The 16662-nt window shown below is 38.3% G+C and overlaps 1 pseudogene; it reads left to right on the forward strand.

Annotated features, from left to right (window-relative positions):
• Positions 1 to 256: 256 nt before the first annotated feature.
• On the forward strand, positions 257 to 8519 carry LOC113413871 (proteinase-activated receptor 1 pseudogene; annotated as a pseudogene).
• Positions 8520 to 16662: the final 8143 nt, after the last annotated feature.

The following is a 16662-nucleotide window of genomic DNA, read 5'->3' on the forward strand; positions in this document are numbered from 1 at the left end:
ACCCACAGCCCCTTAAATCTCACTAAGGTTGAGTTTAAGGCAGTTTTCTCCCTATCCAGACTAAACACCCTTCAGGGCTCAGGCACTGTGACAGAATCTTGACAGCATCTCTTGGCTGCTTCCAGTTGAGTTTATCCAGCGGCTTCATGTAGATGTTTAAAAGAAGAAGGAAGACCATTGAGCCCTGAGAGATGCCACAGACCAGGAGTTTCAGGTTTAATCACTCCTCCCCCATCAACACTGACTGGGATCAACCATGGAGAACCTCCACGATACCTTTTTCGTGCTTCTAGTCCCTGTACTTGGTTCAGAGGTAGATCATAAAATCTTAGTATGAAGATAACAGGGATGGTAGCTCCTTTCATTGACTTATTGATTGATATTGATTAAATGCCATTATGCTGATGTTCTTCCTTAGAGTCAACACAGATATTCTCCCAGAGATATGCCCTTCACAGGATACTAACTTGGTCAAGTTTCACCTGACGTTCTTTAATGGCTTCAGTGCAATAGTTATTAAAGAATACACCCCCTGGGACTTCCGGTTTGCAAGCTTTCAGCGGCGGCAGGGATTCGCGACCGCGCGATCCCTGCTGCGTTCGCCGCCAAGGTTCCCCCGATCCATTTGGTTCTGGGGGATATAGCTGCCCCGTAGAGGCAGCTGAAGACAGGGGGGGATCCAGCAAGGGGCCTGGGGGTGCCGCAAACCCCCTCCCCAACCGGCTAAACCCCCTTTTCCCGAGGCAGAGGAACGGCAGTCAGCAATGGCCGCCATGAAGAAAGCTGCAGCCGGACAAGCAGGTGCAGGAGGGAGAAAGCTGGAAGAACAGTGAAAGTTGCTTCTAACTGGGACAAGACGGGAGAAAGTGACCTGGAACCTTGAAGGCTGCTAAGTATATATTGTTCCTTGTGAGAGTTACAAGCTGCGAATACTCTAAAGGGGAAAGTTTTTTCTTTGTTCTACTCTCCTTCCTAAAGTGACAGCGGAGGGAAAAAAAACCTTTTTGGCTGTGAGTGGGAAGGGAGAGGGGAAAAAATTGGAGCAAAATTTGAAAATAAGGAGAAGATTGCCTAGAACTGCAAAGAGTTGTTAAACATTAAAAAACTTCCAAAAAATATATTTGAAAAGGATTTGTGATTACTTTAACCCCAGAAAGAGAAAGTGAAGAAGAAGAAGGTATCTAAAAGAAATAGTCTGTTTGGATTGTTTGGTGATTTTGGAACCTTTGAGAATTACTTTTGATTAAAACATTTGGGTGGTTGTTTGGAAAAACTTTTTCTCTACACAATGGCATCATCTGTGGATGGATTGAAACTTATATATCAAAAATATGAAAGAGAAAAACAAGGAGGGAAAGATGGTCTTGGCACTATTTTTCAATACTTAGAAATGGCGGTTTATATTTATGTGAAGCAGAATGAACAACAGGATGATGGGGACAAAGAAGAAGAAGAAGCCATCTTTGATGAACAAATGACTTTGATTGGAGAAGGGAAAAAGCAAGAGAAAAAGGAAAAGAGGTCTTTAAGATCTGGAAAAACAGCCCAAAAAGAGAAGAATAAGGTGAAAAGGGGACATTATGTTAAGAAACAACAGAAAGGGGGAAAGCAGAATAAAAGGGAGGTGGAGAGACAAGGGGTTAAAGAGGACAAGGAGAAGAAGAAGCAAGAGAGAAAGGAAGGAATGAGAAGCCCTAATGGTGGGGAGCAAGATGTTAAGAAGCAAAAGTTTTTTAGAGATAATGGATCAATCTTATTGTTAAAGGGATTCTAGAAAGGTACATAAGACTGCATTTTTATACCTGTATTTAGAAGTAATTATAGAAAATTAGAAATAATATGTAACTTAAAATGTGATAAAATATTTAACATAAACTAGTGGAATTTTTGTTAAGAAAAAGGGAGTACTGTAATGAAATATGATTCAAGATTGTGATGTGGGGGGGGTGGTAATAATTTTTGGAAAGCATAAGTGTTCCCACAAAGGTATGATATGTAATTGAAATAGATAAAATGTTTAAGATATAAATGATTGTTAATATTAATGATTAGAATATGGTATATTAGCGAAATTTTTTGTGAAATGAGGGATTTGAAGTAGAAGAAGGAGGAACATTTTAATGAAATATTGAGTTATAATATGTGATGTGGGTGGGGGGATAATTATGGAAAATAGGGCTCCCATAAAAGTATGTGATTTAATTGAAAAGCAATGAGTTAAACGTTTAAGATATGAATGAATATCAATACTAATGAATAAATTTGTATTATTTTTGATAACATAGTATAATTTTAGAATGTACCAGACAGAATCCCAATGTATGTCATGTGTTTTATATTAAGTATTATAAATATAGGGGAAAGAAATAAAGGCATCATATTCCATATAGTGTACAGGAGAAGTCTTTCTTCTTTTTTTAAAGAAGAAAAATAAATGGTTGGCTGGAATAGAACAGACAAAGAATAATAAATATTATGATACGAATTGAGAGGAGATAAATAAAATAAAATAAAATTGAGAAAATTCAAAGGAGAGGAGAAGTCATATAGAAAATTGAAAATGTTAATAAGATATGAAATTGTATTTAAAAGGAATATGAATTTGAATTTGTGTCTGTACCAAGAGTTATAACCCGGGACTAAGCAACTTTCAGAAAAGAGATTTTTTATGCTTTTATGTTTTGTGTTTATGTGTATTTATGTATTGTTTGTCTTGAAAATAAAATTTGTTTTAAAAAAAAAAAGAATACACCCCCTGTACCTCTTTTCTGGCACAGACAACTGGGATATGCAAAAAGAGACCAGCAGCTTCTAAATTATCCAGCAAAAATTCCAAGGCATGTATTGAAACAAGGCAGAAACTGTCCTTTCCTAATTTAAACATGAAAGTTACTTGTTCACTTGCTTACATTAAAGGTCAGCTTGTATTTTTCTATTTTTCTGTAGACCCCTATTTGCTATAATAGTGAAAAATAATAATTGACTTGCCCTTGTGGGGCAATATAGATAAGTTGCTCCACTGGGTACAGTATTCTAATGGGGCATCAAGATGGTCGGTATAACCAACTGGAATATATGGTTGTTCCTGGGAAATAGCTCGTCACTGATGACATGCTTGGGTGGGCCAGGGTTGCAGCTTGCTGACCCTGCTATGAGTTAGGAGAGATAGCAAAAGTGGACTGGCATGGTGAGAGGTGTAAGCCATACATTGAATTAAAAAAGTAGCATTCCTAGATATTATTTCCTATTTTTAAAACAATCAAACAGAGGGTAATTTCTTCCAAGTGTTAACTTGGCACTCATTTCTTCATTGTTAAAAGATTTTAAAGCATTCCAATCATGCATAGTTCAAAAGTTACGTTTGATCCAAGATTGTCTCCAGTGTTGATCATCCTCTTATGAGTTCTTTTGAGAGGACATTGTGGCATTCCTTTAGCACAAGGCAATTAGTTCTTGTGAATAACCACATTAAGGAAGCTGAATGAACAAAGCCCAAAACAATTTTGGAAACTGTTTTCTTCAAGTGCAGAGTAGTGATGTCTTGTTTTTCAGCTCTATCCTGCTGTTGTTATGTACAAATAGAGTTAAGGTTGGATTTACCAAAGGATTTCTCCCTTTGGGACCATCTATACTAATTACTCACAGTATTATTTCCAGTAGCTCTGGAATATTCTGTGCCTTTGGATGTATAAATATAGAAATACACAATTAATATAAATTGTCATCTGTTGTTTATGTCTTTGTCTCTGCTTTGGCCTGCCTTGGAACCCATGTTTTAGAATTCCAGTTAACTGCTTTGATGTTTGTGAAGTTTAAGAAACCAACATCAAGCTATGTATTTCACTAGTTGAACTGACTGATGTTTGCACTTACTTTGGACTGGATTATGGATTTATATACCAAGTACAAACAAAACTAGTAATTATCCACACCGATTTTCCAACTGTCAAATTTAATAACCACAAATGAAGTTATAAAAATAATGGTCTAGCTAGCTTTCAAGTCATTGTCAATGACCAGGATGAAATAGATCTTTAAGAATGTTTTGAACTTCCTTAAGGCAGCGGGAGCTATAAAACTCTTCCAAAGAGGGGAGAGGGCAGCCAATGATCCTCTGGGCAATGATGTTAACCCTCTGGAGTGCTGTCCTATCTGCCACTGTGCAATTGGCAAACCATTCACAGGTGCAGTAAGTTAAAATGCTCTCTGTGGTGCAGCGGTAGAAGGTCACCAGCAGTTTTTCATTCAGTTGTTGTTTCCTGAGAGATCTCAGGTATAATCTCTGCTGGGCCGTTTTGACCAGTGCTACAAACATCAATAATTCTCCATTGATAAGAAGTCCTTCCTAATGTTACGTATTTCAATTTAGACTCAGTTTTGAGTTATGAAGCTGCTTCAAAAAGCTTAAAAATTGAAGAACTTTTTGAAGAATTGCACAGATGAATACAGAGTCATCCAATTAAGAAGAATGAACATGCTACTTGACACTGATTGTGTTTAGAATGAAAAATACTTTTTCATCAGTGAAACCATTTGCTTGTTTTACACATAAATCTTCCAATTCCAAGTTGTAGTGATGAGAAATAAAACAGATCATTTAGTCCACTGAGAAGACACTCACAATAAGTGAGTTCTGTTGATTAAAAAAGCTTAATTGCTACTTTTTCTCCCTTTTTTTTCCCTGGGCCATTCTTCATTCACAACCACAGTAAATGCATCTGTACCCATAACATCTACCATAATGTGTTTTTCAGAAACAATTTGCTGTTAGGAAGCACTTTTTGAAGAGCAAAATCAAAGAGCAAGGGATAAAATCTTTGGAGCTTTACCATTATTACAACTCATTATTCTCCTGAAAAAATAATTTAAAGGAGAAAAGAAATGAGCCAAGTTGCCTGAGATTGCCCATAAGATGCTTTTTGGAACAGCCCAAGAGAGAAATTATATCACTGTTTCTTCTTTCTTTTGCTGCCCTCTGACTTCATGGATTGAAATGGTTTCAGGTTTAAGCAAACCTTCAGAACCCAACAGAATGAAAAAAGTGAAGAGTCAAATTATGTTTCCATTAAACCGAGATCAGAGAGAACAGGAAGGTGATTTAGTAATGTCGCTTATTTACAGTTTGCACTGAGAAATCTAGCGGTAGCTTAGCAGCTTTTCCAAAGAAGAAATGGACCCTTCCATGAAGATGCTGTTTTCTCTTCTCTTGATATTCTGCATGTCACTTGCTACTGTGAAAACAAATAGTAAGTACATGTCACTGTGATTGGTCACTTTTAATAGAGCTGTAATTTTACACAAGGTAAAGGGGGGGATTGCAAAATATTATTCATTACAATGTTTCAGTTTTATGGATGTTTGCTTTATATTTAATATTGGATTTCAAAGGAGAGGAAATGTCTGCGCTTCTGATAATTTTCTTGTACAGAGGCACCCCATTTGCATGGAGTCTCTTTTGGGCAAAAAAAAAAAAAAAAAAAAGAGGTTGTCAGATTATTGTGGTTTCTGTTGTGATTGTCATTGTTACTGTTGCTGAACAATGTAGATAGCAATGTCCCCCCAGCTCAATTCTATACCTCCTCTAGAATCTGAAGATTTATAACCTGAAGTGTCCCAATTATAATAGGCAAAACAAAAGTTAAAAAAAAGTATAGCAACCCTAATTGTCTCAGAATGGATAGAATCTAAACCAGTACGTTTTCATCTAGACATTGTAGAAGGAGATCCATGTTAGTCTATGATAACCAAAACCCAGCAGGAACCTGGTGGCACATTTTCAGATTCAAGTATTTTATGAAAAGGCATAGACTTTTCTGATGCCCAACTTCTCCTAGTACAGAACTGCAGGAGGGCAGCACTGACTCCCATCACTCACTCCCACTTGTGCTTTGACAGTCCAGCCACATTATGCGTTTGATGAAGAATGCTGCAATTCATCAGAGCTTGTGCTTCTTAATAAGATGTGAGTCAGAAGGAGGGCTACCCGATTTCTGATTCTATTCTATTCTGTAACTTGTTCAGTGGTGGTATTCAGCAGGTTCTGACCAGTTCTGGAGAACCAGTAGCGGAAATTTTGAGTAGCTCGGAGAACTGGAAAATACCACCTCTGACTGGAGATTTTACAGTATCCTTCCCTTGCTATGGCCACCAAGCCATGCCCACAGAACCAGTAGTAAAAAAAATTGAATCCCACCACTGAACTTGTTGCATTAACAACCATAATTAGGACTAGCAACTCCATTGCTAAGTGACACAATTGTTAAGCAAGACAACACATGACCATGATGAACATACAACCTCATTTCTGCCACAGTTGTTAAGCGAATCACCCCGGTCACTACATAGGACAATACATGACCGTGAGTTGTGATTTTATTTCCGGCTTCACGGTTGATGCTGCTTGTTGGCTGTGCAGTGCACTAACGGCGATTACATGACTGTAGGATGCTGCAATGGTTGTAAAGATGCCCCACTAGTTGCAACCACGGGGATGCTCTGTTGGTTGTAAATGTGAAGACCAGTCACAAAGTTCCTTTTTCAATGCTGGCATAACTTCAAAAGGTCATTAAACAGGGAGGTTGTTAAGCACGTACTTCCTGTAATATATTTTGATGAAAAGAGTTATATTGGGTGGGGGGGAGGGAAGCACAACAAAGAATGTTTTTTCTGCACCAACTCAGAAAGCTCAAACTGCCCAAAGAGCTTCTGCTGATTCAATTCTACAGAGGAATTATTGAGTCTGTCATCTGCATCTCTGTAACTGTCTGGTTTGGTTCTGCAACCAAACAAGACAGACACAGACTTCAACAGATAATTAGAACTGCAGAAAAAACAATTGCTACAAACCTGCCTTCCATTGAGGACCTGTGTACTGCACAGAGTCAAAAAGAGGGCTGTGAAAATATTTATAGACCCCTCACATTGTGGACATAAATTGTTTCAACTTCTACCCTCAAAACAACATTATAGAGCGTTGCACACTAGAACAACTAAACACAAAGGCAATTTCCCCCCCCCCAAATGCGATCACTTTTCTAAACAACTACTAATTCCCACAACACTGTCGAACTATTTACTAAGACTATATTATTGTTATTCTTCTCATCCTTCCTATTACCTATCCACTTCTATTTATGACTATAACTTTGTTGCTTGTATCTTTACGATTATATTGTTTTATTTAATTTCCTAGTATGTTTTTGGTTGCTTATTTAGTATCCTATGATTATCACAAAGTGTTGTGTCTTATGATTCTTGATGAATGTATTTTTATGTACACTGAGAGCTTATGCACCAAAGACAAATGCCTTGTGTGTCCAATCATACTTGGCCAATAAAGACTTCCATGAAATGATGCCAGGCAATTCATGAAGTATTTATATATTTCATTTGTATATTGCTTTTTATTTATTTTTCTCCCAGATTCATCAGATCACATTATTATCTCATCTAAGCCAAGGAAACTTCTGCCAGCTTTAATCAATTCTACAAATGGGGATTTGTCAGACATCGACAATAAAGAAGGAAGTCCTATTCTCTTTTCAGATGATGTTAGGACATATTTCACTAATCCATGGATGACTCAGTTTCTCCCCACAGTCGAGAGTCTTATGTTTGCTCTGGGTCTTCCCTTAAATGCTTTGGCTATTCATATTTTTGTGACGAAGACGAAGCTTTGGAAGCCAGCCATGGTGTATATGCTCAATCTGGCTTTTGCAGATCTACTTATGCTGACCATGCTGCCTCTTAAAATCATATACCTTTTCAGTGGACACAATTGGGTCTTTGGGTCAATTATGTGCCAATTGGCCTGTTCTACTATAATGTGCAACATGTACTGCTCCATTCTGCTGATGACAGGGATCAGCATTGATCGTTTCTTGGCTTTGGTTTGCCCCATGAAGTCTCTGTCCTGGCGCACAGCAAGACGGGCCTCTGTGGTCTGTTTTGCCATCTGGCTGATCGCCATAGTGGGGACGAGCCCATTGCTGGTCATTGATCTCACTCTATGGATACCTCAGATGAACATTACCACTTGCTTTGAGGCGCAAAACTTGTCTGCTTCTGTGGACTTCTTCAGTTATTATTTATTTACCTTATCTGCTTTCTTCTTCTTTATCCCGTTATTAATTTCTACCACTTGTTATATATGCATCATAAGGCGACTTTTTTTGTCCAAGTTTATGGTACAGCGAGGGAGGAAGAGACGTGCTATCTTCTTGTCCGGCGTTGTCTTGTGCACCTTCTTTCTTTGTTTTGGTCCAGCCAATATCCTGCTAGTAATGCAACTCTTTTTTCCGCATGAACATCTTCGGAGCATCTTTTTTGCCCACATGTTCAGCCTTTCGCTGAGCACCCTCAACTGTTGCCTCGACCCCTTAATCTACTATTACGCCTCCTCAGAATGCCAGAGGCAGGTCTGGAGTGTTTTGTGTCCCAGAAAGCTGGTTCTGGTTGGAAAAACAAACAGCAACAGTGCACCCTCTGCCAAGAGCTTAGACCCTTCGTTTCCCATTTAGTGTTTTATTGCTGTACACAATGCATGGATTGATAATATCACAAGTGTGAATCTAAATGTTCAATGTCCTATGGCAGCTTTTTCCTATGCAGGAGGTCCTCAATTTACGACCACAATTGAGCCTAAAATTTTCTGTTGCTAAGCCAAACAGTTGTTAAGGTGGTTTTGTCCCATTTTATGACCTTTCTGGCCACAGTTGCTAAGTGAATCACTGCAGTTGTTAACTTAGTAACATGATTGTTAAGTGAATCTGGCTTCCCCATTGACTTTGCTTGTCAGAAGGTCACGAAAAGTGATCATATTTCCCTGAGACAATGCAACTGTCATAAGTACATACCAGTTGCCAAGTGTCCAAATTTTGAGCATGTGACCATGATATATTCATCAAATATATCTCATCAATATGTTCCCATCAATTCCATCCCACCAAAGCTTTCTCGGATTTCCCCTTCCTCTCAATATATTCATTCACATATCAGCTTGGTGATTTAGTCCTGTTATTCCAATTATGTGACCAAACAACCTCAACATACTTTCGTAGCAGAAACTCAATTTTTTATTCAAATTGAACTAGTTAGTGTGAAGTTCTGAAATCTAAAACTGAAGCTGTTGAGGTTCAGGCTGACCCTTTGTCTCAGATAGTTGTATAAATTGATTGATTTTGTGCCATCAAGTCAGAATTGACTCTTAGTAACAACATAGCTTTCTCCTGTGTTATCTGTGTAAATATACTTGTAAGTAAATACAAAGGCAATGTGCTACAACACACTACTTGGCCGCCTATTTTATATGCCAAACTAACTGAAACATATTGTTCAAAAAATTAAGAATATACAGTAGGGCAGTTATCTTTTTTAACGCATTCTCCCTACCCTAATTGGGCATGTTCCAAAATTTGAGAAACACATCAGAATCTATTTATAAAAGACAATTTGTGCAAGAAATTGAGAACAGTAGAGAAGTTGACTTTCCAAACCAAATCCCAAATAATCTGAGCTCCAAATACCAAGCATCTTGCATTTGCACAAATATCTTGCAGAAACATGCAGACTCCTCTCCTCACATAGGAGACTCGCACCACATACCCCTCCACTGCTTTGATTAATATGATAATTGCAAAGTCTTAGTTTCATCCCATCATCATCCCTGAACTACATGGTAGGTGTCAACTTACAACAGTTTGTTTGGTGACCGTTCAAATTTACAATGGTGCTGAAAAAAAGTAACTTATGATCATTTTTCACACTTGCAACCTTTGTATCATCCACTTGATCATCTGATCAAAATTCAGATGCTTGGCAACTGGTTCGTATTTATGACTGTTGCAATGTCCTGGGGTCATGTGAACACCTTTTGCAACCTTCTGACAAGCAAAGACAAGGGGAAAGCCACATTCATTTAACAAATGGGTTACTAACTTATCAGTTGCAGTGACTGACTAAACAATTCTGGGAAGAATGGTTGTAAAATCAAGCAAAATTCACTAAACAAATGTCTCACTTAACAATAGAAATTTTGGGCTCAATTGTGGTTATAGGTTGAGGGCTATCTATATGTACTTAGTACCATAACTCATTATCCTTTCCTTTTGGTGTGTGTGTAATGTAAAGCCTTTGAGCATTCTAAGAAGTCATAAACTAATCTTAATTCTCCAACCTTATCTTAAAAAGTCACTGCAATTCATGTAGGCACAGAGCAGGGGTGAGATTCAAATTTTTAACAACCGGTTCTGTGGGTGTGGCTTAGGTGGTGGGTGTGACTTGGTGGTCATGTGACTGGGTGGACATGGCTTGGTGGCCATGTTATTGGCTGGGCATGGCCAACTCAACATCACTCACACTGAGGCACGCATCTCCTCGCCTGGCCTCTCATGACTGTGGGGATGCTGCAACAGTCATAAGTGTGAAAATGGTCATGTCACTTTTTTCAGTGCCATTGTAACTTTGAATGGTCACTCCACACAAGCAAAGTACCAGCAAAGGAGGAGGAAAAAACTCCAGAGAAGTTCCTGAGACAGGAAGTCTAGTCCTGCCAAGAACATAATAAGGGTTAACAGAGAGGCAGTTTCTGTAAGCAACACCAGAATGTTTCCTTCCTACTTTCCTTACAGGATTAGGCCAGTAATTTCTTCTAACAACCAGTTCTCCGAACTGCTTAGAATGTTAACAACTGATTCTAGCGAATAGTTGCGAACTGGTAGAATCCCACTTCTGGCATAGAGGACTTTTAGGTGAAAAAACAACAAGGAAGAATGATGCTTAGAAGACAGAGCTTATCTGCCCAAAAATCCCCAGTGGTGGTGCATTAAAGGAGTTATTTGAGGACATCAATCAAAATAATATCACAACTATGGTACATTCTTAGATCATAAATCAGTGGAAGAGAACTAGGGTATGATAATGGTTACCTTTTGCATTTCAAGAAACCTATAATTTATTGGAAAGTTCCAAATCATCTTCCTTGCTCTGAACAACAGCTTTTATGCACATTAATCAGCTCACCAATACTAAGATGTTTGTGTTAACAGCATGTGAATGTAACACACAATATCATTTTAAATATCTGATTTAAGGTCTGCATTTACAAATGCTTCTGTGATAATAAATGTTATAATCTTGAAAGCGCTGCAAGATTTTTTTGTCTTCCTATTTTATTGAAATGATAATAGAGCAAACTCTCTTGAAACAGTGGACTTAAGCTTCACAGAGTACATATCACTTCAATGTTTATGTGGTCTTTATCCTTGACTGTTTACAGGTACTCCTCCATTTACAATGTTCACTAAACATTTGAAATTACAATGGCACTGAAAAAGTGTCTTATTACCGTTTTTCACACTTACAACCATTGCAGTATTCTCATGGTCACACGATCAAAATTTGGGTGCTTGCAATTGGCCTGTAGTTATCACAGTTGCACTGTCTCAGAATAATGTAACCACTATTTGTAACTTTTTCAGCCAACATCCAACAAGCAAAGTCAACGGGGGAAGCCAGATTTGTTTAATGATGATTCATTAACAATTGAAGTGATTCATTGAACAACTATAGCAAAAAAAAGTCATAAAATGGGACAAAACTCACTTAACAACTGCCTTACTTAGCAACAGAAATTTTGGGCTCAATTGTAGTTGTAAGACTAGGACGACCTATTGTCTATGTCATCAACCTGCATTATTACATTTCTTTTAAGGTATTAAAAACATCGATCTCTTCCTCGGGGCATTTCATTTTACACCCAGACTTGATACTACACATTTGAACATTTTTTTTAAAAGATATGTGATTTGGTAATATTTTAGTATTATTGGAAAATCAGCTGAAGAGTCTTCTGCTAAAAAGTATTGGAGAAACTACTATGTATTTTCACTGCTCTGCCTTAGAAGAAGAAAAAGCTGAAAAAGTACAGAAGAAAAGTACAGAAGAAAAAGCTGAAAGTAACAGCAATGGCAAAAGTTAAGAGGTTATCTTTCTCAGGAAGAGGTTTCATGTGATTTATCAAACTGTTTTGCTCCAGATCTTGAACAGCCTTCTTTAGTGGTGCTCAGCTTTGCACAATATTCCAAACAAAGTCATTCTAAATATTTATGTTACAACATTATTGTTCTTCTGGCCACTTAATTTTAAAGCAGTTTCAGCAAATACTGAAAAATGCAGTGGTTATTTACTGAGGTCTACAGCTGGAACAGCTGGATTTTCTAAGCCTTACTCGTAAGCTTTTCCTTTGTTTGGTGGCAAATGTATATACATGGAGATATTTTTTCTCAAAATATAAAAGGGAAATGAACTGCTGACTAGATAAGTCTACAGAACGGAGAAAAACACATACCATGTAGATTTTCAAGTGCACGCCTATGCTAGATTATATTTTAACCTTTACAATTATTTTTCTTATTTTTAACTAGAATTTTTCCTGATGTGGAAAATTAAGTACCAAACACATTTAGAACATTCTCTTGTACAAATAAGGAGAATAGCTGGAAGAGAGAAGTTAAAAAGCTATTCAAGAATAATCAGATGATTTGAAATAAAGTTTGCAAGGAAAAATTTATAAGCCTAACCTTATAAGAGAAGAAGAAGATGACATACTGAAGGTACCTAAAACATGTACCTCATGGGGTCCTTTTTATAGCTTTCTAATATTTCATATTGACTAGGTATAATCATTAAGTAATGGTAATTCTATTGGTAATTCTATCAGAGGTTGATAGATAGTGGAGCCCAATAAATCTAGAGACTATTATTATATAATTATATAATTTGGGGAGGGGGATTGGTTATGTATGAATTTATGATTCAGAGATAATCTGCAGCCATTAGGATGCATGCTGGTGTAGTAGAATTGTTATGCAACTGGTTGCCCTTCCACTGTGGTCTTTGGTCAGAGATGATGCAAATGTGACTTTCACTTGAGACCAAATATTCCCAATAATGCATGTAATACAATAGATCTTTATTAAGAGTATTCACTAAACTAAATTTCAGGTAGTACTTGTATGATCTAAGCAAGTTCATAATTGCTTTGCTGGTCTTAGAGTGTGAACGAGATGAAGTTCACACACAATTCATTTCAGGAGCAATCCTCCAACTTGGTCCTCAGATCAAAAGAGATAAACCGTGTCAAAAATTCAGAACTTGAGTTATATCCCCTCTTGAATACTAACATGATTATCTCAGAACTCCATAAAATGGTTAACAGCTTGAGTAGTAGAAAATCTTATAAAATGAAAAGATACATGTGAAGGATATGATTGTCAGATGCATGATAGCATACCAGTTGTCCACATAAGTCAAGCTTAACAAAATAGGTAAAAAATTATGTAAACAGTTAAAATATAAAACCAAAATACAATGTATGCAATAACTGGAGAAAAATGATAGGCTGGTGGGACAAACAAAAAACTAAAATATCAGTCAATAGCTGAACATGAATATATCTGTGTTTCTCAACCTCAACAGCTTTAAGATGTGTGGACTTCATCTTCCAGAATTCCCTAGCCTAGCCAACATGCTGGCTGGAGAATTTGGGGAGCGGAAGTCTACACATCTTGAAGTTAAAAACACTGGACTATATTACCTGTTTATTCATTCTTACAGTACTGTAAAAAGTCTGATTGGTGTCAGGACTGCCTCCAGCTCTGACTTTGCCTTGCTACTTTGATCACTTCCTGAAAACCTGTGCCTCTTGGAATCCTGCTCCTGGACTTTGAACCAGACTATTTGTTTCCTGGACCTTTGGGCTGCTTTCTGACCCAACTTTGCCACAGCTCTGAACTTGTTTGCTTTGATTTCCTCTCAGGCAAGCTGCTCAAAGGGGCTGTGACTTGCATTTGAGGTGTGTCAGTAACTACACCTTCTATTTGTACTATATTTATTTTTCATCCAGGTAAATTATTACAATTATTTATCTGTGGGTACGTGAGTGTGCTGACTGTGATCATGGCAACTGGCCATTTGGAGAAATCAGAAATGGATAATAATTGTTGTCCCTTGCCCTACAATATCTAAGGGCTTGCACTACCAGAAGAATAAGCAATAGACTTGGACTGAAGAAGGAGCACATACCAAATTTCATTGCAATGTCTATTGGGTTCTTGCTTAACAGAAAAGAGGATCCCAAAGAATGGAAAAGCAAAGATTTTTGTAGAAGTTGAGGGCTACAAGGCAAAACCCTGCCTAACAATGCATAAGAGGCTGTGCTACCATGAGATGTGGTGGAATGTAGTCTGGATTCCCAGGAGAGAGGTGCTGCTTTCCAGAGGACCAAGTGACAACCAGTTTTAGATGGTTTGGTAGCAGAAAGAGGATCAAGATAGTCTTCCCTAGAGTTCACAGAATATATTTCCAATGATGAAAGAATGTTTCTTTAGTTGTACAAGATTTCTGACTATAGGTGAGGAGCAATAAAGGAAACTGCTAGGAAGTAACTGTGAGTCTTTGTTGATTTTTGACAGGAAAAGAACCAATAAGTGATGAGACAACTTCATATATTTACCACTTTAGAGTGGCAATGGAAATATTTTAAACTATATATATTTATTCCTAAATTACACTTAGAAGAAATTAAGCTACTTCTGGGCAGAAAGAATGCGGGAGCTAGTTTTGGCAAAGTCAGGTTGTCAGCCAGAAAGTTGGCTAGGTACAGAAACCTTGCGTGAACAAGCCAGTGTCATGGGTAGGATCTGGAAGGGTTGGGGGAGAGTCTCCCTGTTGCTTTCAATCTCCCCTTCTGGCCCTTAGATCTCAATCCGTCAATCAGCAAATCACATGCCCGGAGCCTCTGACTTCCAGCTCCTGTTGTTGAGTTTCAGGCCTGCCTTTAATAAAGTTTCTCTTGGCAGCCCTGAAATTACTGAACCCTGGTCAGAGGGAAAGGTCTCCCTCTCTCAGAAAGGGAAATGGGAAATTAGCATTAATGGTTTTAGTTTTGACCTCTGGTTACTTAGGAATACATTTACTCATGATATTGCTTCATTCAATATTTTCATCCCAATTACGTAGTAGGGTGCGGTATGCCATTCAGGGTTAGCAGACTGGAGCAGCCTATAAGCCTAATATATACTGTACATTTTTACCTGTCACTGCAATTCTTTCCTAACAGCTTTCCTAGCTGTTGTAACAAACTATTGTTTTTTGTGTTGTTGTTTTTCCATCTGCACATGCAAAGGAAACAAAAACATGGTTCATTAACTTACCAGAGCTTTATAGCGTCTTCTAGAGCCATGATGGCGAACCTATGGCACACGTGCCACAGGTGGCACACAGAGCCATTTGTGCCGGCACATGAGCTGCAGGCAAACTTATCTCACTGCGCATGCGCATGCCTCACAGCTGATTTTCGGAGGGTTTGAGGCCTTTTTCAGCCTCCCAGAGGCTTGAGGAAGGCTTCTGCAGGCTTTGCTGGCCGAAAACTAGCCCTGTTTTGTCACTTCCTGTTTTTCCAACAATATTGGAAGTGACAAAACAGGGCTAGTTTTCGGCCAGCAAAGCCTGCAGAAGCCTTCCTCAAGCCTCTGGGAGGCTGAAAAAGGCCTCAAACCGGCCAAAAATCATCTCTGAGGCACAGTACAAGTAAGGGGGTGGCAGAGGTGGGGGGGGGATTGCGCGCGTGCATGCGTAGGGCATTTGGGGGGGGGCACGAAAGGTTAGCCACCACTGTTCTAGAGTTCTGCCAACAAACTATTTCTGTGCCAAAGTAATAGTAATACTGACAGATTTTTATATCGTTTCAGTAATGGCTGGGGGATGCTATGCAGACATAACAAGTCACTCATGTGAAAAAGACCTTCAGTCTGGCCAAACCACTGAGACAGCCTGCTCAGTCAGTGCCAACTTTTCTGATACAAACCAAACCAGAACAGGGCGAGATGCTGGTTTGCCTATCTACCACTAGATGGCAATGGCACAGATGCATATTACAGAAAGACTTCATACTGTAATTCTACAGTATTACTGTAGATAGCAACTGAATGCAAAGTTTCAAGCAACATGCACAGTTATATGACGTCAGTTCTCTAATTTACATTAAGATTTCCTTTCAAGTTAGAGAAGCAGAAATTTAAAAATGCATATATATTTGTAAAGACTTGGCGACTGGGAAGCCACATTGCAGAAAGTCAATTCTCATTAAAGATATTTCTATATCTGGAGGTTCTTTCTCTCTAGTCACCTATTTTGCTCAAATCCTTATAGTATGGGAATTGCTAGATCCACATTATATTAGTGTAGTTAAAAACACGTCTGTAAAAGGAGAAAATACTGAACTAGATAGGTCCATCTTTGTGTACAATGAGAGAGGCAGAAATAACTAAATGTTCTTTTCTGTGTAGGACATCTGTGACATTTGTTTTATTTTTGTAAGCTAGATATTTATACACACCTCTTATTTATGAAGGAAGGTCTCTATTTTCTGGTGTTTCTTCTTGATCAAAAACATAACTCTGCCTGCAAAGGTCTCCTGATACTGCGAGGATCAGACTCCATCATTCCACACTACTGGCAAAGCTGTCTAGAAATGATGAAAGTCAGAGAGCCAAGAACATCTGGAAGTGATTGTCCCAGCTTCTCTTGCCAGAAGTAAATTTGTTCTGGGAAGAAAGAGTGGGATGGAACTACGTAGATCAGGAGTGTCAAACTGACGGCCCA

Source organism: Notechis scutatus, chromosome 2 (assembly GCF_049901735.1).
Source record: "Notechis scutatus isolate UNSWTSFEM ecotype Mainland chromosome 2, rNotScu1.2, whole genome shotgun sequence".
Lineage (NCBI taxonomy): Eukaryota > Metazoa > Chordata > Lepidosauria > Squamata > Elapidae > Notechis > Notechis scutatus.